We start from the raw sequence: 23,096 nt of genomic DNA, 5'->3' as shown, positions 1-23,096 counted from the left end.
AAAACAAAACTTGTCTAGATATGTTGACTTCCGGTAACTATGTATGTATCTATAATATTTTATACTACTGTGATATTATCTATTAACGAATAATTGAGTCTAAAGCCCGATTGTCTGAAGGGTAATAGTTTTCTAATATGCCCATGTTTGCAAACGCTCTACCACGCACCTTGTGAAAATCTTCCCAACTGCATGTAAGAGAGCAAACTGCTTATAATTACTAGGAGCTTTACAGCAGCCTGTTTTATAGATTGGACTCAATACTCGGACCACGAAGCCTGGATAATACCTGTTCTACAATAGATTATAGGTTTAAAAACCCTGCCCCAAAGGTCTACATTTCTTTTACATAACGTTACTAGAATGTGGTCTGGATCAGTTGCCAGCGAGTATCTTGCTCTATTATTTTAACCAATAATGTGGCGGCAGTTTGGGTGGGTGGGTGGGTGGGTGGGGGGGGGGGGGGGGGGGAAGAATCCACTCAGGGGCCTAGGAAAAAGAATAACAAGCATTTGCAGTGCAGCAGATATCACATTTGCTTTAGTTAGAGCTATTGGCATTGTAAACGTATACATGGACTTTTCTTGCCACATAAATTATTCAAACCTGCCGCATCATTTTGTTCTCTGCTGCATAATTCCAATGACCCTGCATATTACTAAAACACTTCCATTTGCCTTCTTCCACTACCTGAAGGAAAAAATATTGCTATTTATTTTATATTACCACCTTAGGGTCCCAACAATCAAGTGAGGGGACCCGGAGATGACCTAGACAGAGCACATCGTGCAGTGAGTTATGGACAAAAATGTTTTGTAAAATGAATCCCCCACAAAGCATTATGGGTAGACTGAGTGCAGCGAATATTGTACTATCTAGACTGTAATGATCAGAAGAGCCCTTCGAGAGCACCACTATAAAAATAACATTTGTGAGAAACATGGTCATGTAACCGTATAATCAGCCCCTAGAGAGCATAACCAAATGAAAACAGAATGGCAGAACATAGTGCAGTGTAACCACATATTTAGCCCCTTGAAGGTGTAGTGCATTTCACATGTTCAGGCCTAGCAGGCCTACTAGAATAATATTACAAACACAAACTACTCCCAGCTGTAAAACTAATGTTTCAACCATGAGAGAACTCAAAGACACTGACTGGTGGGAGGGGTTATTATTTTGCAGTCCACCCCATCCTAAAGTGCAAACCCAGTTAGAAAAAAATGTGTCATGCTGAACATTTTGATGGTGGTCCCATTGTCTTAGGATGCTCATAATGCGAGTTATGTGAAAAAATGTTTCGTAAAAAAAATGCTCCGCAAAGCATTATAGGGCAAGTTTCCGAGTGCAGCAAATGTTGTAGTATCTTGACTGTAATGATCACAACAGCCCCTAGAGGACACCATAATAAAAATACCATTTGTAGGAAACATGGTCATGCAACCACACAGACAGTCCCTAAAGGGCATAACCACATAAAAACAGAATTGCAGAAAGTAACAGTGTAACCATGTATGTAACCCCTACAGGGCATGGTGTCTTACACATTTTCAGGACTAGCAGGCCCACTGCAATACTATTACAAATAAGGCCCGTAAAACCCAAACTACTCCCAGCTGTAAAACAAACGTTCCGGCCATGAGGGAGCTCAAAAAGACTGAATGGTGGGAAAGGTTAATATATTCCCCCCATCAAACCTAGTGTGGCGACTCAGATGACCTAGACAGAAAGGGCGTGCCACGCTGTACAGTTTGGTGGTGGTACCATTGTCATAGGACCAGCACAGGCTGAGTTATGGGCAAAACTATTTTGAAAACAAATGCTCCACAAAGCATTATGAGAGCAGCTTTGACGATTTCTGTTGTTTTCCTATTTTAAATGCTCTAGTTTGAATATTTTTCAACTGTCAAACTTGTTAAGGGGTACTCATGTAACGCTCTCCTCAGATCAAAGTCCCGCTGTATGAAACTTCATGTAGTCATATAAAGCGCTCCCCCGATAAGAGTTTGCGCTTCATGAAACTTCACGTCCTTATGTAAAGCATTCCGACGATCTATATTGCGCTATATAAACCTTTAAAAAAAAAATAACTAAATTAAAAAGAATCCCCTTCCAGCTTGCAGCCTTTGTGCACAGACACCACAAAGAATCAGTGGCATGCCCAAACAAGGAAGATGAAGATACGGCCACGCAGCGCGAAGCGGCAAGGCGAAAGAAAAAAGTAGAGCACCAGACTAAGGTATATGGCGGATCATGCAATAATGCATGTAACAGGGTCAGTCTCCAAGTCGGTAACAAAGCAACCTCAAGGTGGGACAAACGTAAAGCATTTACCTATGAAATCAAGGTATTTTGAAAGGAAGGCCAAGGAATAAATGAAAGTGATGGGCGTGTTGCAAGCTCACAGATGTAGATTACATCATGTCGAGAGAAAGCGATTGCGTGCTGCCTAGGGCCGACCTAAAAACTGCCTGTGTTTTCCAAGTAGTTGCATTTACCGTACATAGTTTAGAAATATAATCGGTCGAGACAGGTGGATAAATAAAATTCCAGAAGACGTTATTTTTGACCCACGACTCATTAAAACCGCCTGGAATTTCTCTCTTGCACAGCTTGTTGAAGATCCTACCACTTTTATCAGATTTGTTGTCTCATTTGAAAAATACAGTGTTTTTCCTGAGTATCCTGAATTTCATCAACTGGCTTATGAAATACTGTTAAAATTGTTTACAAATAAGTTTATTTCGATTACAGTTTTAAGCCTACAGGCTCTGTAATAGACTTCTTCAGTCTTCTATGTTTTTGTTCTTTATTTTCCATATACTTTACCAATGTTATATTCAGGACTCAAAACCAAAAATGTATTCATTGCCAATTTTCCTTTCCATTTACTGGATCTAAATTAGAAATTAACATTGTATTGTTGGCCAGGCAGAGAGTACATACTGAACAGGAGAAAAGGCTTGCTCTAAGTATGTTTAATGCTCGGGAAATCAATTCAAATACATTAGACTATTGCTGGGATGTGGAATAACCTGATAGTTCAAGTTATAGCTACATATATAACTGTAGTTCCTCTTTTTGCATGTTCCATTTTGTAACTACTTGCAGGACTGTCAATTACAAATATTTTATGCACTGAAAACATTTCTGACGGCCCATGATTCTTGCATGCATGCAATAGTGGCAGTGAGATTTGAGGATTTATTATTTCCTTCTGTAGATCCACCAGGCTCCAAGAGAAGTTTTTGTTTGTCAAACTGATTGTCTAGTGTCATTTCACTCAAGTACAGAATGTTGTAAGGCTTTGACAGTCTTACCTTCAGAATTAACCTGGATCACTAATGAGTGCTAAATTCTGTAAATCCAATGTGCATTCTTGTGATGTACTAAAGTCATTATTGAATATCTCGGCGTTATCATCTACCCCCCCACCAAAGTATTAATCGTAGATTTAAATAGAGATTGAACTAGCAATACGTCAAAACCATTTTTTTAAAAAATAAATGTCACAACGCCTGGGAATTATGTTGATGATGATAGATTTCACCAAAATTCTGCACTTCCTTTCTACAGATCGAATTTATCAATAAACTGGGCTAACTTAATTTAATCCAGTGAGTGCATTGTGTATTTTTAGTGCCCCATTGTTAGCAGGCAAGACTTTGTAAACTTAGTATTTATACTGTTGTTTCTTACTTGCACGAGTGTCCCATTCTCCACTGATAGCTGTGGGATTATTTCGAAATTCATCCTCCACCTGACGCAACCTTAGACCAAAACCAGAGTCCTGCAGTGGAGTACTCCTTGTAGCAGCATTATCTCCACTATTAGGCGGCTCTGACACGAATAGAGCTGAAGAGAATTTTACTTGTTTCAATTGCTTTTTAGTTATCCTACATTTTTACGTTCCCTATTGGTTTTATACTCCCCCCCCCCCCCCCCCCCCCCCAATGCGGTTTCTCCGGCTTGGGAAGGTGTATTTTTTTTATTCAAATATACAGGTGCTGACTCATTGTCCTCTGCAAACTTTGTTAAATATCTTGATTCTGGAGCTGATCTAGTATTTAAGTCACAGGATTGACCTAAAAAATTTGTAAGAGCCAATAACTGAGTACATAGTACTTCTAGTACATGACCACAACGTTAAAAGCTGTTTTTATAATCTATTTTAAGATGGAATCTGGAAAACCTTGCAACAGATGTAAGACCTGACACTTTGATGTAGTCACTAGGAAGATAAGAGCAAGCATTCATGGGAAAATCTGATGTATTAGATAATCGTCCATAGGTGGGAAATCACTTCTCAAAGTGCTGTTAAGAAGGTCTTAAAAAAAAAAAAAAAAAAAAAAATTAAATCAATGTTAAAGAAGCTTGTCATTTCACTTCAATATCTAACACAATAGATTCTAGGGAGGGAGTCTCTCCCATGTGTTGATATGTTACTAACAAATTCTAGACCTATTGCCAAGTCACTGGCAATGTATTCGCTATATGGCTTCATATTGGGGGACGGTGCAACTTTGTGAGAGGTTATTTCCTTATACACAACTCATCAGCATCTATAGGAAGACTATCCATTTTCATTTCACTAAGCTGGGTAAAAATGGGGAAATTGACAGAAGTCCCACAAAAGAGCCTCTATGCAGAGACTTTCTCGGTTCCCCTATTAACCTTTAGCATATTGTTCATATTTTTACAACAGTCCTCCTTCTAAGTATTTTTTGTCATTTTGCCAAATAAAATCCGTTATCACTTAAGACAGGCTATGAAAAACCACAAAAATGTTACTAGACCTGCAGGCTGCGTAACATGAATAATCTACTCGACCTTAACTGTAATGTACTTGACCTGTAAACGGGTCTCAAAAATTGTGTGATCCTAGTCAAATATTTTAGTTGACAGAGTTGCCTTTTTCTTCATTGTCACACGAATATACCTTCAAATATGTGAGCTCAGCATTTCTGCTGTACAAAAAACTTTTGTTTATTTAAATAGACTGTATGCTCCACGTATAAAAATAATCTAGCCCACACATAGGGAACACGTGACCCATTACTTGCCTCTTAGTTTACTAACAGCTTTGCCACAAGGGCAGTAGTTTCTCAGTTTATGTTTAAACACTCACTTTTAACAAACCTTACCAAAGCATGATGTGGGTGCACACTCATTTACAGATGGAACATTTCCAAGAAATGTATAAAAAAAAAAAAATAACTTCCCACTATCTTGCAGCTTTATTGATAAAATTATATAATATTAATCTGTGAAAATCAGGGTTCAGACAACATTTATTCTTTACACATAACCAAGCAAAGTGTTCTGATTTGTTTTCATCCTATTAAATATTTTTTTCATCACACAGAAGTACAAACAATGGGATTTCTCAACTACAGAAATGTATTTTAGAAACATCTGTACAGCTGACTTAGCTAATTAAAAGTGTGTTAGGAAAAGCCTGACAAACTCCTGGAAGTCTCCAGTGAGAAGAAAAATTTATTGTAAGAAACTGACGTTTGATCTCTGTCCCTGAACACAGAGCAAATGTCACAAGAACAACATTTAAATGCATATTTATTGCTTCTCCACTTTCTGACTGAACAAAACACTTGTTCTTTGTCAACTTGCCAGAAGGGGATAGCCATACCTGATAAAATATGACTTGCCATAGCAAGTGGGCAAGAAGATTTTTCGAGGCCTGTAAGAGGAAATAATGGAATTTCCATTTAAAACCTGGAACAAAACTAACTTCTAGTTGTAAAAGTATATTAGTTCTAAAATTAAATACTTATGGCCTCATTACGATTTTGGCGGAGGAAATTACTCCATCACAAACATGACTGATATCCCTTCCGCCATATTACAAGTTCTATTATATACCATGGAACTTGTAAAACGGCAGGTGTGATATCCGTCCCATTTGTGAATGCATATCACACCCACCATGGTCGTAATCAGGCCCCTAGACTTCCTCCTTACCATATCGTCCACTCCCTTCCCACAACACTGAGGAGCATGAAATTAACTCCTTTTAAGCACCAACACCACATACAGCACCACCTACTAAGTCTTCTTTTAACTGTCACTGCAAGTGTTTGGGTTACACCAATCTGTGAAAGGGAGGAAAAAACCCAAACAAAACACCCCCGTAAGAACTTTAGAACTATGAAAGTGATTCTCCTTCAGGCTACCCCCCGGGTCCTGTCGTAAGGCGTCAGGACCTCTCAAAGAGTCTGTATAGCCACCTAGCTCAATTGGAACGGCATGCTTCTATCTTGGCTTGGACAGGAGCGCATAGAACAAGCTTCAAGAGTGGTGTGCTTTAAGTTTCCTAGTTCTACAACAGAGGTAATCAAGTTCACAACGCATCACCCTGACATCGATAGCCTGCTTAATCTAGAGGAGAAACCATAGAACACTCCAACCTACTAAGATGTCCCAGCCGCAAGCAGAGCAAGCGGATAACCAGCATGCTGAGGAGCCAATGAGCCGACAGGCCGTGCAACACTGGACGGTGTTGACTGACGTGGACTGGTGCAGCACAGCTGAAAGCGGAGATGCTGTAAGGGCACACACACGGCAAGAGCTTCAGGCTGACGTGCTGTACAGAAGATTACACTGATTCCCCGGCAGTGCCTGTGTTAGGAAAGAACTGCTGCTGCCTGCTTTATACCCAATGTTAGTGAGGGAAGCTTTCTCTTTTCATGCCGATGTCCATGTTGTCCCAGATGTGTGTGCACAATGCAAAGCAGCATGCTGCTGCCTGTGGTACATAGATGATAGTACTTCACCTTGCATCCCAATTCCCCTCGATAGTCCTAATCTGTTAGGCTTAAACATGGTGAGAAAGTGTTCACCAAGTATTAACGTACAACACGATTAGCACACGGACAATATTAGTACAGGCTTTCCACGGACAATTAAGAGTTCCCAAAACAGACAGCTGCAGTGCATTATTTACTCAGAGACGTAACCAGGACATCTGCAGCTGCAGTGCAATATTTACTCAAAGACGTAACCAGGACATCTGCAGCTGCAGTGCAATATTTACTCAGAGACGTAACCAGGAAATCTGCAGCCGCAGTGCAATATTTACTCAAAGACGTAACCAGGACATCTGCAGCCGGAGTGCAATATTGCCTCCTATATTAAGAATAGTAGTACACCACTGCTCCTCAAGCACCACTGTTTCTGTTCATGAGTAAAGCATGCAGATAAGCAAACAAACATTGCCAAAGTTGGTATGTCCTTATAGCGTGAGGTCCAAGCTATTGGCTTTGCCAATGTTTTGTTTGTAAAGCATTGTTTTAAAAAAAGTAAAAGAAAAAAAAAATCACTTTTTTGAAACAGCTTGCTTTATTTTTCAAATACTTCACTCAGGAAAGTCATAAGAAAATGTAAGAAGAAAAACAAAAGTGTCAAACTTTAAATGAAAAGGCTCATCAAGACCTAATTTACTTTCAACATGAGGCAGGACTTTCAATGTGCTCCGGCTATTTGATTCACTGTAGGTAGCAGATTTATAGACCCCGGTACTAGAGAGAGAGCTCCTTATCAGTCATGCTAAGAGCATCACAGACCTCAAACGCCAACTGAGTGACTGCGGCAGCCCGCCCCTACCCCAGCACCATAAAAGCTGGGATATGCCAAAGCTTCTTCATTAATGCAATATGTGAAATGGAGAAGATAAAAAAACAACTCTTAAAGTCTTCTCTGTGGGCGTACCTCTGCAAAAATAAACCTGTTGCAGTGTTCCTACAGATAAGCTGGGAGTGATGGGGAGTAACATCAAAAGTACGGAGAGGGAATGGGTGTTGGGCGCAGCACAAAGAGAGAGAGCTAGAACAGACTTGCACTCTCATGGAGTGGTGAATGACAAAGAAAAATTAATTCCCTGAATGTGAGCAGTGGAAGAATGAGTCAGGCAATTAAAAGGATGTCAAAGAGGATGTGCTTCAGCAGAGGGACAAACAAGAGGAAGGAAAGCTACTGAAGAGGGAGCAAAGGAGAGTGACAAGAAAACCATCAAATGGCAGTAACAATGAGTGGTACTCTAAGCCTTTGGTATAAACCACCTACAGACTGTTAAAAGCTGTCTGGCAGATGGAACCAAAAACTGATATGAATCAGCAATGCTTGCTGGGTGTGGCGCTAGGGAGCCGTTTGTATCACTAGCCTGCCTCTGTCAATACACCTGTATAAAATGTATTTAAAAAACTCAGCCACATAATGCCAACTACTTTGCAGGTGCCAGAGGACCACCAGGTGTGCAGAGGAGTAAAATAATCCACAAAGGGCCCAATATAGACAGGAGACCCACCCACCTGACTGATGATAAAGAAGCCCCCACACACAAACTCCCTCAAAAAAGCAACAATATTTATACAATGTTCTTTTACCCACACTAAGTAAAGACCCACTATGAATATCTAGCACTAGTTCATGAAAAATCAATGCACCGCCCAAACAAAGCTAAACCACTGGATCAAGCCACATTCAGGCTCACGGAGAAAGCCCGTCAGACAAGTCTGCAGGAAAAATAACTCAACAGTCAGGCCCATCATTAGCTGTGTGTGGACCTAAAGCTAGTACAGGTAAGCCCCGACTCCAAATAAAACTAATCACTTAATCTAGGTATACAAACATTCAATGCAAAAAACATACATTTCAGGAGGACCGCTATAGATTTATCAGGAATGGGACAAACCTGGTGATAGTAGGGCAGATTTCCGACACCCAACGGTGAAGATTAGGGCCTTAAAGAACAAAACATGAGTTGCGGGGTCCACTACAGGGGCGGATTCTATTCTTCAAAAGCTGGTACTGCGATTACTCAACACTATTACCAAAGAAACAAATGATACTAATCAACTATTGAACGCTGGCTACAAATTCTGAAATATTTAGTACTGTAATCACTGAACTACGTGCCGCTCCACAGCAATGAAGGCCACTGATATCTTCCCAATAAAATCTCAAAGAATCGGGGGTGGGTGTAATCCAGGACACACTGTGGGCAATCAGCAATGAAAATCTCCTACAGCAATAGAACCCATCTTATGTCAAATTTGACCCCAAGGTGTGTTGGCAAAAAGGGAAGCGCGTAAGTTAACCACATTTTGCAGGGAATAACGTGAGTCCGACAGATCAATTACCTAGCTATCATGGAATCTACATGACTATCAAGTACAGAGCAGGAGTGGACGAAGGCAAGAGGTAAGTTACACCTATGCATGCGTCAGGCTCCAAGGCACTGCATGCCAAAATGACATTTCATCAGCTGGCTGTCATTCCATGACATACAAACGTGAACGAGCCTACAGCACTTCATGAAATCTAGTACTGACCATGCTCCACAGACCAAGCAGAATGTTTAGCTTAAAATACAAAAGTCACATCTTCCAACCACTGCGGGACCCGGTTCGCATGTGTGTGTGTATGTGTATACACACACACACACAAATATACACACATACATCCACAACACCCCCCCGCCAAATGGGTAACTTTTAAGGACTGGTGAATTGAGGATTCTTATGAATGACAACTACAACATTAATTCAATTCATAACAAATTCATTTAAAGATACAGAGTATGGAATACAGGTCTGTTAGGCCGGTTTGTCATCTTTGCGGTTGGTACAGTGAATGAACGTGTCAAGCTTCGCGAATGAAGTGGCCTGCATCTTCAGAACTCCATTGGTGCAGCTGAATGGCTTATATCCAATCATTGAATGAAGTACCAAAGCCATGCGCCAGAAAGTAAAAACCTGTGTGTTTCAGGTGGCTATCTTAGAACTCTGCCTGCCCTGAAAATACCACATTGGATGCAGTTCTTGCACAGCAACCTTCAAGTCTCCAGTACGTACAAAGTAAATAAATTGTTTCAAAAGGTAAGAAGATTAGTAAACTAAACTGTGAACATCAAAGTCTTCAACTTAATATATTTAGGTAGAAAACAGAAGTCTGTAAATCCGGCCCATGGTACGCATCAAAAGGTTGCAAGTCTCACCATATCTGCTTAACATGCTTCCGGCATATTATTAATTTGGCAATTTAACATGCGTTTGAAGTTCGAATGGTGCCTGCTTCAATCGATCCAGTTATACTGCCATGCTCCATTATTTGTAAAAATACATAAAGCTCAAGTCTGTATAGCAATTCTGCAATTGCATCTTTTTTCCATTAACGTTTTGTAACACAATTAGGGTTGCTGGATTACTTTGTTACTAATAGTAACTGTTGTGTGTACATAAAGTAATCCACAACCTTAACTGGATGATAGGTTAATCCCAAAAGAGAATCAATTACAGAATTGGCGTACATTTGTATGCAGTGTTGGCTCAATGAAGATAATGTCCTCTAGGTGCAGTGGAGTGCACCCTGCACGGACCTATGTCCACACATCTTTTCCTCAAACTTAAATGAGGTGATTTGGTTGTTAGATGGCAATTTCACTGGGACACAGCGTAACCAATGCTGGGCTTCTGATTTACCCAATTGTTTTTGGGCGTGTTAAATTCGATTCAATTGAACTGAAAACTATAACTCCCAGAATGCACAAATTTGTTTAAAGAATCTCAAAGCTAGAAAACTGATTTTCTGGTAAAAGGAGTCATCTGGATACATGAAATCCATCTCCCTAGATGAAAGCCCATGCTCCCATCCTCCATCGGGAATGCCCGATGAAATTCGGAGGCTATGTAACATCATGTATGCACAATGATTATCCACGGATTTTGTGCAGGCCCAAAGCTGTGCTGTGCTGCTGTCCTTCAATGCTTAAGACCAAAATTAGGAACCTAAGAAAGCTTAAGCACATCTTCCAAACTTGAAAGAACAGCATTGATTCCTTTCCCCCGTGAGAACCCACTCGAATCCTGCATTGGAAGTTCACCCAGTTCTGAGTGATAAGGTTTACAAACAAGTAACTCAGACTTCCATGCAGTGCCTGGAAAATTGGTCTCTTCTGAAGCACCAACATGCTGAAGGAGCGCATTCCTGGCTGCGCAAGAAATCCGAAAGACTTCAAGAATGCCCATGCCAACAGGTATTCTCTGCATAGGGATTTACTCCGGAGCAACCTCCTTTCCTTGCTCTTTTGCTGATGCAATTCGGGAAAGATCTAATAAACCACCTCTTCAAACCCTGTACAATCTTAGACTATCCTTTCCCTCCCTACGTCACTGAGCTGCAGTGTTGTAATCTCACACGTGCAGGAGCCTTACAATGAAACTATGTACAACTATTAGCATCCTTTGGAGCGAGGTTGAAGCTGTTTAAGTACTACAAAAACAAATTCCCAAGATCCTGCAGAGGCCAGTAGTCCATATGCTCTTTTACCCCACCCCTTCCCCGATATGGTAAATTGGAGAGTCAATCACAACAAAAAGAGATCCTACAGGTCAGTTTCTGCCACATCCATCACCCAAAGAAGATTGAAAGGAAGCCATCTACCACCTTGGCACACTTTACTTCCTCTATTTAAATGGTCTGAAGCATTAGTATTGCTGAAGTTAAAATTGGCAAGGTGATGGTTAACACTCAGCTTGTAACCTGCACAAACGTCTCCGGTTACAAACAGTGAAATATACAAATGTATGCAAACTCGGCTTCATCCTTTTGCAGAGAGCACAAAAATGACCTGCAACACAGCTCAACAAAGTAAATTACATAATGTATGCACTACAACTGCAGACCAACTCCGTGTAAACACAAAAGGTTGATGGTTTATTCGTATCCAATTTTAGACGAGGGGAAGAAAACACTATCAATGTAGATAAAATATACAAATGATAATCCTAAAAAAATATAGTATCAATCCATATACTCAAGAAAACATACACATGCAGAAGTGGCCCAAGTAAAATGGCCAAATAGTCAACCCATAAATACAAAGTCATTGCCTTGGTTAATGTCAGCAGTTTCTTTAGTTCAGAGTTCTCAAAGTAGTCGTCTTTGAGAAATGCGGGGAACAGATTGTTTAGTCAATTACGTCAAGTCCTCGCATCGATGACTTAAGCTATGGGGATGAACTAGGAGTCGAAAGCACCTGGTGCAGAACAAGCCCCTCCATCTTTCAGGAAGCCCCCCGCTCTACCTTTCTAGTAGCATCAGCACCATATTCATGAGCTAGAATGGCAAGCCAGAGGGCGAGGAAGTTAATTCACAGGTCTCGATACTTGGTAAAAAAGTGCTCAAAAGCAGATCTCTTACACACTGCACAAAATCCTAAATATGTGCATTTGGTTGCAGAGATTTAGATTATGTGTCTAATAGTAAGCCATTAAAAAGGTCAACAACAAAAAAAAACTGGGAACGCATGGAGACCATTTAGAAACTTGTCAGACTGAGTGTCCATTAAAGACTGGCAAGTCAGACTGACTCTTCTCCAACTCTACTGGGCACCAGATAACTTATGCCACTGGGGAAAAACGGGTTGCTGAGGACACATTCACCTTCAAAAACACTAGTGACGTCCATCCTTTGGCTCGAAAAGTGGTGTTCTTGGTAATAAAAAAAATTGGGCAGACTGACATATGAATAGGTGGCTAGCTTTCTCTAATGGTGCACGTGCCTCTGACGGGTGCATACCAACTCTGTGCCAGCAACACTGGACTCTACAGGTCACAGTCTATAGGGAAGCCTCCTGCTCTCTACCACCCACTGTCCTAGATGGGAGGCGAAAACGTTACTGTGGACACATCGCGTAAGGAGCCGGGGGAAGGCAGCTCAGGGTCTGGTACAGGGAGCCCGGGAGAGGATCCAGGCAGCGGGGCGGAAGGGGTGGGGCACGCCTGGGGTTTATCATCCGGGCAGCTGGCCTGCTGGCTCTCTGGTTATCTCCCACTCTGGGGAGGAGGGTTATCGGAAAGGAAAACGCAACTGTTCGAGGGTAAGGGTTAACTAATGACATTCCGGAGCATTCTCCTGGTGACCAAGATATTGTCTCTGTAAAATGCCGGGGCCACAGTGCAAAAAAAGACAAAGGTTTCGCAAAGACCACGCAAATGCGACCAACCAATAGAAAATGAAAGAGAGCAAGGCAATACATCTAAACGCAAAAAAAAAAAAAAAAAAATTGAAATGCACTATGTTTCGCCTTGCCCAAAACTCACGCCAAAAGCCAGGCATGGTTAAGGACAGGGTTTTTGGGCAGATAGTTGGCTACGCAGGTACTCTAGAGGTTACATGACATATCTTCACTTGCTCTGGTTCCTCTCTTCCGAACCTACTTGGCCTTTAATATACCCATAAGCATTTCCATTTGTGACTTGACGTCACACCATAACATCTACAGAGCAGCTATTGCCACTAATTATGCTCATGCCAGACTTGAGCAAATTTGGTTATTAATTACTGTCAATTCGCAGTACAGGTTTGATTTTCATCTCACAAAAATGAGCAGTGCGAAGAATCACAAAACTTTAAATAAATGCTCCCAATACACCAGCATTACCACGATTCTGCCAAGGTACACGTACCACCAAGTATGTACACGAATGTGCCAATGGATGCATACAATACGCTATCAATTACCAACCTTATACCAGGGCCACCGTTATGCCATGTACATACTGTGCCAAGAATTAACATCTGCCTAGTCTAACATTACGCCAAAGATGGGCTCAATCATACCATGAGAGCCTGCAAATACCACTGTGACGGTGCCTCCACACACGCTCCAACACAGGGCGTGCATACTAACACCCGAGAGGAAGGTGGGAGGACGTCAGGCAACCCGAGCAAGAGTCCCCCACGCTTCTCCAAAGCCCAGCCCTGCAAAACAGTCGCTTCTCATCAAGATTTCTTCACTCACTCCCCTGCTGCAGTGGGAGCGTGGTTGTACTCTTGCAAAGCAGGTGGAGGGCTTCCATCACCCTTGCCAGGAGTAATTCTCTTTTCCATAGTAACGTGCCGGGGAGTCCTTTTCCAAGATTTCCAGCATAGCACTTCAGCTGAAAGCACTGCCACGCGGTGCACTGAGGCAGAAGCAAGGCACAATTACCTTCACCGACGACAGGCCCTCAACAATCAATGGGACATCAGTAAAACACCCTCCAACCAGGAGTTAACTGAGATTTAATTTCTCGTGGATAAGTGATGCATAATAGTATCTTTTTTAGGGGACCTTTAAGGAATGTTGCGTTTTTATTCAGGATTCTATTTCATCATTAAATGAGTCACACCAATTAGCAGCAAACAACAGTATTGCTCAGCAGTGCGAAAAATTAACGCCAGCCGCCAACATTCTTTAGTCTGGATCGGTGAAGCTTATGCTTTCCAAGTTAGCAAGCTTCGCCGGTGTCTCGGCCTTCATTTGCATCTGCTTTGTTTTTAATTTCTTATGTCTAAAGACAATGGGCCAGATGTAGCAAGCAGTTTTGCCCATTCTGTGTCTATGGGAAAATGTGTTCGTACATATGGCCCAATGTTCTTAATGACTAATGAGGCTCCAACACCCAAAAAAGAAAATACGCTTTTTATCATTGTTTCTGTACATGCTTGCAGTCCTTCTGATTAGGACTAATGTGACTGTACTGTCATCAATTCTATAACTTCAGACCAATATGTTGCACTCGGTGTGCATGATACAATGAAGCTACAGTGAACCGGCATTGATGGCGTTGCATTTAGAACTTTCTTTGAATGTGTTTTGCCATTGCACAGCGCTTCGGCACGGTGTTTAAGCTATAGCAGGAATAAAATGAAGAGCTACAGAATGGATCTCCCAAATCAAAAAGTGCATCATCCAATACCAGTGTTGTTCAGTCTCAACAATGGCTACAGATGTAACTTTAGGCTAAAACAAGCATTTGCAATGCAAAAATTCTCACATTTGCTTGAGTTAGAGCCATTGGTTTGTACATTCATAACTGGACTTTTCTTGCCACATACATTGGTCAACCCTGCCTCATATTTTCGCCTTTTTCTGCCATATAATTCCAGTGGCCCTGCATATAACTAAAGGACTTCAAATTACCTTCTTCCTGTATCTGCAGCAAAAAATGAAAATGTTGCCATTTAGCATCCTAATTTAAATCTGCCATGTTAATTCCAAACAAATAACACTTTCACTACCCCACTATCAGAGTTGCTGGCTGGCTAACAATTCCCCCATAAAGACACAAGACAGAAACAGAGGAGAAATAATCTTGAAGGGTCACTCAAACATATCAAGAGTGCTCAAACAGTCATAGTGTAATAAGGATGTTAAATTGGCCCGAATCATTGTCATAATTGTAACAAGGAGAGATAATTAAAACATACACAATTATCATATAAACCTTTTCCAGAAAAAGACTTTTGACATCAGACTGTAATGCTTAAAACACCCCCTAGAGGGCCCCATAAAAAAATATAATTTGTAAGAAACATGGTCATGTAACCTCACTGTTAGCCCCCAGAGGGCATAACCTCATGAAAAAAAACAGGAGAAAGTAATGCTGTATAACCAAATACGTTTTTAGGCCTACTGCAATGATATTACAAATAAGGCCTTTAAAACAAAACTTATCCCAGTTGTAAAACAAAGGTTCTAGCCATGAGAATGCTTAAAAGACACTGAATGGTGGGGTTGATTATTATTTTGAGGTCCCCACTAACCTAGTGTGGGAACCAAAAGAGGATATAGTCAAAGAGCAGTTTAAAGGTGGCCCCACTGTCCAAGGACAATCAGAAGCTGAATTATGAGCAAACGTGTTTTGTAAAAGTAATGCCCTGCAAAGCATCAAGTGACAGGTTTTTTGTCTCGCAAATATTATAGTATGTTGACTAAAATGTTCAGAACAGCCCCCTAGAAGACAGCACAATAAAAACAGCATAGCCAAGAAACACGGTCATGTAATCATACAGCTCTCAGAGAGCACAACCACATGAAAAAAAGAATGGGATAAAGTAATGCAGTGTAACCATATTTAGCCCCTAGAGGGTGTAGAGCATTACACATTTTTAAGACTAGCAGGCCTATTACAGTGATATTACAAACAAGACCCACAAAACACAACTTCTCCCAGCCATAAAACAGCTTAAAAAAATAATGAATGGTGGTACGGGTTATTATTTTAGAGTCCCCACTAAAACAGTGTGGGGGCCTATATGTGATGTAGACAGAAAGAGCACATTGTGGTCAATGTTTTGAAGGTGGTCCCATTGTGCTTGGACCACCAGAGGCTAAGTAATGAACAAAAGTGTTCTATACAAGTAATGCCCTGCAAAGTATTATGGGGCGAGCTTCCCCAAGTGCAGTGAATATTGGAGTGTTGGTTCTCCCGCTGTGCCGAGAGAGACGCTTTCGCTTTGAGGATTTTTGTTTTATGTAAAGCATTTACCAATTTAATTCAAGTGTTTTCAGGTGAGAGCCACAAGAAATTATTGATTAGGTAACTGAACAATTTGACCAGCGCTCCACCACCGATCAAGTTCACGCTGGTGTGCCTGTTCTTGCTGTGAGCACTATGGCACCCATGCAGCATGAAGGGGAGAGAAAAAAATAATAATTGCGCACGCTGAAGTATATCCTCAATCATACAATAATCCATGGAACAGGGGCAGTCTGCAAGGCATGACAAAAACAACCTCAAGGCGGGACAAACGTAAAGCATTTATTAATGACATCAAGTGATTTTTGAAAGGCAAGCCCAGGAACGAATCAAACTATGGGCGTGGTTAAAAACACACAATACTTACAACAGGTTAAAGCGCTTTTGCACTGGACCTAAAATGTATTTCCAAAACAATATGTAGCAAAGGTCAAACAAAGCCAGAGAAGTAAAGTTTATCAAGAAAACCTGAAAAGTAGAAATTAATCTAGTACTTATTCTCTCCAACCCAGTTCTATTACTCGCAGCAAATTCGTGGCTGCTGTTCACGCTATACAATGTCCTCTTAGAGTAAGATCAGTCAGAGTAGGAAACCTATGCATACATCTAGTGTATCTCTCGACGATCAGTTCTCAACGGCAGAAGTGTGTATCTTAGATTCAGCCTATTCTCCACAAACCCATCACTAGGTTGTCCATATCACCATACAGAGAGATCCCCATCCAATAGGTAGCAGAAGGCATTCAACAATTCTCATTCATCAATAATGGGTTAGGCTTGGACAATATAGCCAGAGATCTCTAGGACAATACCGACTTCATCTCACTGAATCTTATAAAGACAACACGTGTTATGCAAATGTCTGTTATCTAATATTAAAAGGTACTTTAGAGGAGAGAACACCAACATGTACAGAAATAATTACATATGATGCAGCCAAGGCAACAAGGTAGTCTATTATTTGAACACAATTCGTTTTTTTGCCTGCAGCGGTGGCTGTGTGGTACTCTATTTTAACAGCTTAGCATTTAGAAATATACTGCAACAGTAGTATGGATAAATCTAATTTTCAGTTGACATATTAGGTATATGTTGGACTACCTTAGAATATTACTGTGCAGTAATTCATGTACCTCCTAGGCCACAAAAATAAGAAATTCGGAAGTGGGGTCAAATACTATCAAAACTGTCATTGTCAAAGTAACAACATCTCCGGGCCATGGTCAAAGCCGTGCTCAGAGGAAGGCCCAAATAATAACAACGGAAATGTGTCCTTAATGACCGTCACTGCCTTATCAATTCGTGTCTCTAACCATAGCACAGAAAAAGATTTTCAGCGGGGATCGGGACATCAGTGGCAGCTCCAAAAGGAACACAGACACGGAAGAGTAATCATGTTGCATGGGGAAAAAAAAAAAAAAAAAAAAAAGAACACCACGAGCCAGGGATTGCAACGCCTTGAACATGAGCAGATAAAACTCCCACGATCTAAAAAACAAAACACGTTTCGTTTCAGTGTAAAATGACTACCAACCTAGATGGGAACAAACCTGCAGGCAGTGACGGCCCAGCGTTTACTTAAAGCTAACTTAAACGACAACCAAATTGTCAAACAGTAAAAAAATGCTTAATATTCTAAACCAAGTTTGGTAGCGCAAAGTATCACATTTTACCATGTGCACCACTGCTCTGTCTGTTCATCTGCCACTAGAAATGGCACCAGCGCTCCATAGTGTTATTAAAAGAGCAACAACTCAGCACAGCGGACGCTGCTTGTCAGAACATCGCACACAGATGGAAAGGAGCATGTAAAGTCAGTGGCAGATAAACCTACTGGTAGTCACTGGATACACAGATATGGGGCAGGAAGAGAGAAACAAAGTGCACCTTAGTACAATGGATATCATTTACGGTTCGGCATTAAATGAAAGCGTTAGGTGGTTTGGAAAGCTGTTTCATGGTTTGAGGGCACATGGGTATGTTGGTACCATCGTGGTGGAAGGATCTTCGCAGTTATAATCTGAGTGGTCCTGGGGCTTTCCCATTTGCAACAGAAAGCATTCTGCATCCCAAAATAAAGCATTCACCACCTCATTCTAAGGAAACAACGTGCATCATTTATGAAAGCGGAGAAAGGCGGGGTGTTGGACGGAGCTTAATAGCTATCAATTCAATCGGTACCTGCAACTCGCCAGGTACCTCAAATAGCCTCAGTTTTTGTCTTTAAATTCACGTCGCCACATTTCCTTTTCGCCAGGAATGCTAATGAAGGCTCCTTTGTGGACATATTTAATCAATTTGTGACTAATACGACGAAGCCTCTCGTAAGAGGAAGAAGAAAAAAAAAAAAAAAAAAAAAAACAGACCATGAACATAACAAAAACAGAATTACGGGTTTACACCAGCTAACGATTTCTGGATAATACAACAGATTGCGCACTTAGTACTCGTTCCGCCCATGTGAGGCTGGGCTTTCAACATCCAGTACAAGGGTTCTCGCCCCGAGCCACGTTCAAGTGTTGCACCGCCCATTGGAGGTAGCTGGCCAGTAAGCACCCATCCCTCTGCCCAAAATTCACCGAGAGGGGTCAATGTCAACACTTAGCAGCAGCAGCCTCCCCACCAGCCCTCTGCAAGCGAACATCTCCGGGGACCTCGGCACACATGCATCTACCCGAACCTAGGGCTGCCACATAACAAGCTTATTTTTCTGAACGATATTTTCAAAGTAACAAGTAAAAATAAAAAAAATCAGGTATTTTAACCCATCGAAATATAAACTGAAAGGAACTATGCACAACGCAGGCATTTGAAACAATCACCTAATCAAGATTTAAAGCAAATTGACACAGAACTGCGGTACTAATAAAAAAAAAACATGATTTTTCACAAACTGCTATTACAGTATCAGCACCTGGTCCATAAAGAGCCACAAAACAAATGTAAAGTGGCAGCCCCGACCCACACCCATTAGAAGTACCCCATCTGTCGGCACTCCTGCCCCTCACCTCGAGGAGAGAGGCTATAAGCACCCAGGCCTCTGCTCGACACCACTTGCGGGAAGCATGTCGGCCAGAAACCATACCCTCAATCCTTGGATGTTGACTACAAGCACACAGGCCTCTTTCACGCACCCCCTTGGAGGCAGCAGGTCTGTCAACACCCATGCATCTGCTCAACGCCTTGAAGCATATAACCACCGTAGCATCTTCTCCAACCCCCTGAGGATAGGCTATAAACACCCATGCTCTACCCCCCCACCGCTGTGGGTAGTCTATAAACACCCATGCGCTGCCCCCCAACCCCCTGTGGATAGTCGATAAACACCCATGCGCTGCCCCCCAACCCCCTGTGGATAGTCGATAAACACCCATGCTCTGCCCCCAACCCTCTGTGGATAGTCGATAAACACCCATGCGCTGCCCCCCAACCCCCTGTGGATAGTCGATAAACACCCATGCGCTGGCCCCCAACCCCCTGTGGATAGTCGATAAACACCCATGCGCTGGCCCCCAACCCCCTGTGGATAGTCGATAAACACCCATGCGCTGCCCCCAACCCCCTGTGGATAATCTATAAACACCCATGCGCTGCCCCCAACCCTCTGTGGATAATCTATAAACACCCATGCTCTGCCCCCAACCCCCTGTGGATAATCTATAAACAGCCATGCTCTGCCCCCAACCCCCTGTGGATAATCTATAAACAGCCATGCTCTGCCCCCAACCGCCTGTGGATAATCTATAAACAGCCATGCTCTGCCCCCAACCCTCTGTGGATAATCTATAAACAGCCATGCTCTGCCCCAACCCCCTGTGGATAATCTATAAACAGCCATGCTCTGCCCCCAACCCCCTGTGGATAATCTATAAACAGCCATGCTCTGATCCCAACCCCCTGTGGATAATCTATAAACATCCATGCTCTGCCCCCAACCCCCAGTGGATAATCTATAAACATCCATGCTCTGCCCCCAACCCCCTGTGGATAATCTATAAACATCCATGCTCTGCCCCCAACCCCCTGTGGATAATCTATAAACATCCATGCTCTGCCCCCAACCCCCTGTGGATAATCTATAAACATCCATGCTCTGCCCCCAACCCCCTGTGGATAATCTATAAACATCCATGCTCTGCCCCCAACCCCCTGTGGATAATCTATAAACATCCATGCTCTGCCCCCAACCCCCTGTGGATAATCTATAAACATCCATGCTCTGCCCCCAACCCCCTGTGGATAATCTATAAACATCCATGCTCTGCCCCCAACCCCCTGTGGATAGTCTATAAACACCCATGCTCTGCCCCCAACCCCTGTGGATAGTCTATAAACACCCATGCTGTACCCCAACCCCCTGAGGATAGTCTATAAGCGCCCAAGCTCTGCAACCACCCCCGGTGGATAGTCTATAAACACCCATGCTCTGCCCCCTGCACCCATCACCGGGAACCTCAACACCAATTACTCTTCCCTACATCCCGTGGAGGTAGCCTGGCATCACCCATGCCTCTACCTTTCACCCACCAGAGGTGTCACCGGTAATATCCACCGGTCAGGGAGCGGACCTCCGCCGCTCCTCCGCGTCCCCCACCCTCATCTTGGAAGGGATGTGTCAGATCCCATCGCAGGGGGGCGCAAGGTACCTTGGCCCCCAGGAATTACCAGCAACAAATACGAGCTGTCAGGACCTCGGGAAGGGCGAGGCAGGCAGCTTCGGTCGACATCCATCCAACCTTCGGGGAAGCCGAGACCCACCCACTCATTTCCCTGCCTGTACACCCCACTGCCGGACAGAGCCCTCTCTAGCGGTCAGGGAGTCGCCTGCACTTCACCTGACATTCGTGAGACGCGTGTCACGGTTGACTCGTCCCCTCTTTCAGCGGCTCTCACCTGCCCCTGCAGCCCGTTCCTCGGGCGCCGCCTCTCCCTGCTCAGACCACCGGCCTCCAAGATGGCGGCGGCTCCTCCCAGCCCTGCTGCAGCGCTGACGTCAGCGCGCCATACGTCAGGGAATCCGGCTGCCAAACGGAGCCGTGAGCATAGACGAAGGACTAAGTACCTCTTTCCACAATCTAACGGAATTCAAGTACTGCAATAAAAGAAAGACTCAATGCCATCGAATGACACAGCCTTGGGGCACAGCCGTGGTATTCCCAGTATTTTTGACCTCAGCTGCTCCCCAGGGCAGCACTTTCTGCCATTTAGAATTACTACTTTTTCATCCGTTCTTAAAAATACTTTGGGAATTTATAACTTTTCCCAAAATAGATAAAGGTCCAGCGGTCCTGTCAAGTATCACGCATCAGGCGTTATACTAACGCATTTCAGTGTGGCGCTTGGCATCACTGCACCAAATACAAAATCACGCATCATAGTCCCTCTCACAATTGTGAAGCTGGAGAGCCTATAATGCATGCACCATATTGAAAGCTGTTGCAGTGTGCGCTGCTCTCCAGCAGTCTTTGGGGGCTGGTGCTCATCTGCTTGCGCTAGTACTAACTGTGCTACAATGTAACACAACCCAACACCTGCGCAGCAGCATGATAACTGTGACGTCAGAGTCACTCAGTGCAGCCAATGGCTACTGTGGAGAGAGTGTGTCTCTCGTACAGTTATCAGACTCATTTTAATTGGTGTATTGTCCTGCTACCAGCGGAGCAGGCAGCATTTTGACATTAATTATCAAGCTCCTCAGCATTGGCAGCGCAGCTGAGGTGAGCACGTCTATTGTACCACTGCGGCCAGTAGGCGTCGTCTCTCTGAGGCTCACCCGGCGACCCCGACCCCACCACTGCCTGCGGCTGGTGACTCACCATTGTGAGCCTGCTGCTGCGCTGTAGCAGAGGGAGCTGCTCCCTGCTTTTGGCCCATTGTATGCTCAGAGCAGTGTCCACAGTGTATCATGGTATGATCATGATCCCCCGGACTAGAGGTCGACTGAGTCGGACCCAACCACTCTGGCGGGGACGAGGGACGGGCTATAGCCTGCAGCTGTGAGTGTGTGTGCCAGCCCGGAGGGGGGTGGTCCACCTGTTACCGCTGCACCGACTCCGCTTGTCGCCTGCCTCAAATCTATCCGTACTGCAATAACTGCTGACATTTGCAGAAACTTTATTTTGTTTGCAGTGGCGTGGGGCACGGTGTCAATGAGAGTGGTGCAGATCTGAGTCTTCGTTTTGTTTAACAGTACGATCAGGTTACAAGGGTACGAGGTGCTTCAGTTTCTGGTGCTTTGCAGCAGGTTTAAGATCTTCTTAGAGTTTCTCGTTGCTCAAATGTGTGTAATTTCTGATATTTATATGTTTCCCTGGTCTTCATTGCCTGATTTTGCTCGCGAGAAAGTGTCACTCATAGTGCTGAAATGTCACTCATAATTACACTGACATTATGAAAATGTCACACGCAGCAATCTGAAAACTTGGCAGCAATGGCCTAGAAATAGTATTGCCACACAAGCCAACATTTTAGTAGAGGAAAGTGGGATAATTTAAAAAAATAACCAGGAGGCTGTGGCCCTCATTATGACTTCAGCACTTGGGCAGAGAGCCACCAGCAGCCATACTGGCGGGCGGCAGTGCAGTGGAGGCTACTCTGCTTGCACCACCACATCATCACAACACCGCCATGCCTATGGTTGGTAATAGGCGCAGCAGCGTTGTGGTGATGGGGGACTGGTGACGGAGCAGGCCCCAAGGATCCCGTCCCCTCCCGGACGACCACGGAGAAAAGGTAAGTGCGGTAGGGAAGGGGAGTAATGAGTGGTGTGTGCGT

The 23,096-nt window shown here is 43.2% G+C and overlaps 1 protein-coding gene across 3 annotated transcripts in view; it reads right to left on the bottom strand.

Moving 5' to 3' along the window:
* The window catches only part of AP2M1 (adaptor related protein complex 2 subunit mu 1), a 174,799-nt gene extending 153,451 nt beyond the window's left edge, over positions 1-21,348 (bottom strand). The window contains exon 1 of one of the 3 annotated variants that reach the window (XM_069212940.1): positions 21,216-21,348. The gene's annotated coding sequence lies outside the window, so the exon portion shown is untranslated. Of the gene's footprint in view, positions 1-21,157 lie in introns of all 3 variants that reach the window. The other 2 variants (XM_069212941.1, XM_069212943.1) reach the window with 2 other exon arrangements.
* Between the last annotated feature and the right edge of the window lie 1,748 nt (positions 21,349-23,096).

This window comes from Pleurodeles waltl, chromosome 11, assembly GCF_031143425.1.
Source record: "Pleurodeles waltl isolate 20211129_DDA chromosome 11, aPleWal1.hap1.20221129, whole genome shotgun sequence".
NCBI classification, from domain to species: domain Eukaryota; kingdom Metazoa; phylum Chordata; class Amphibia; order Caudata; family Salamandridae; genus Pleurodeles; species Pleurodeles waltl.
This window is presented reverse-complemented; position numbering and strand designations above follow the sequence as displayed.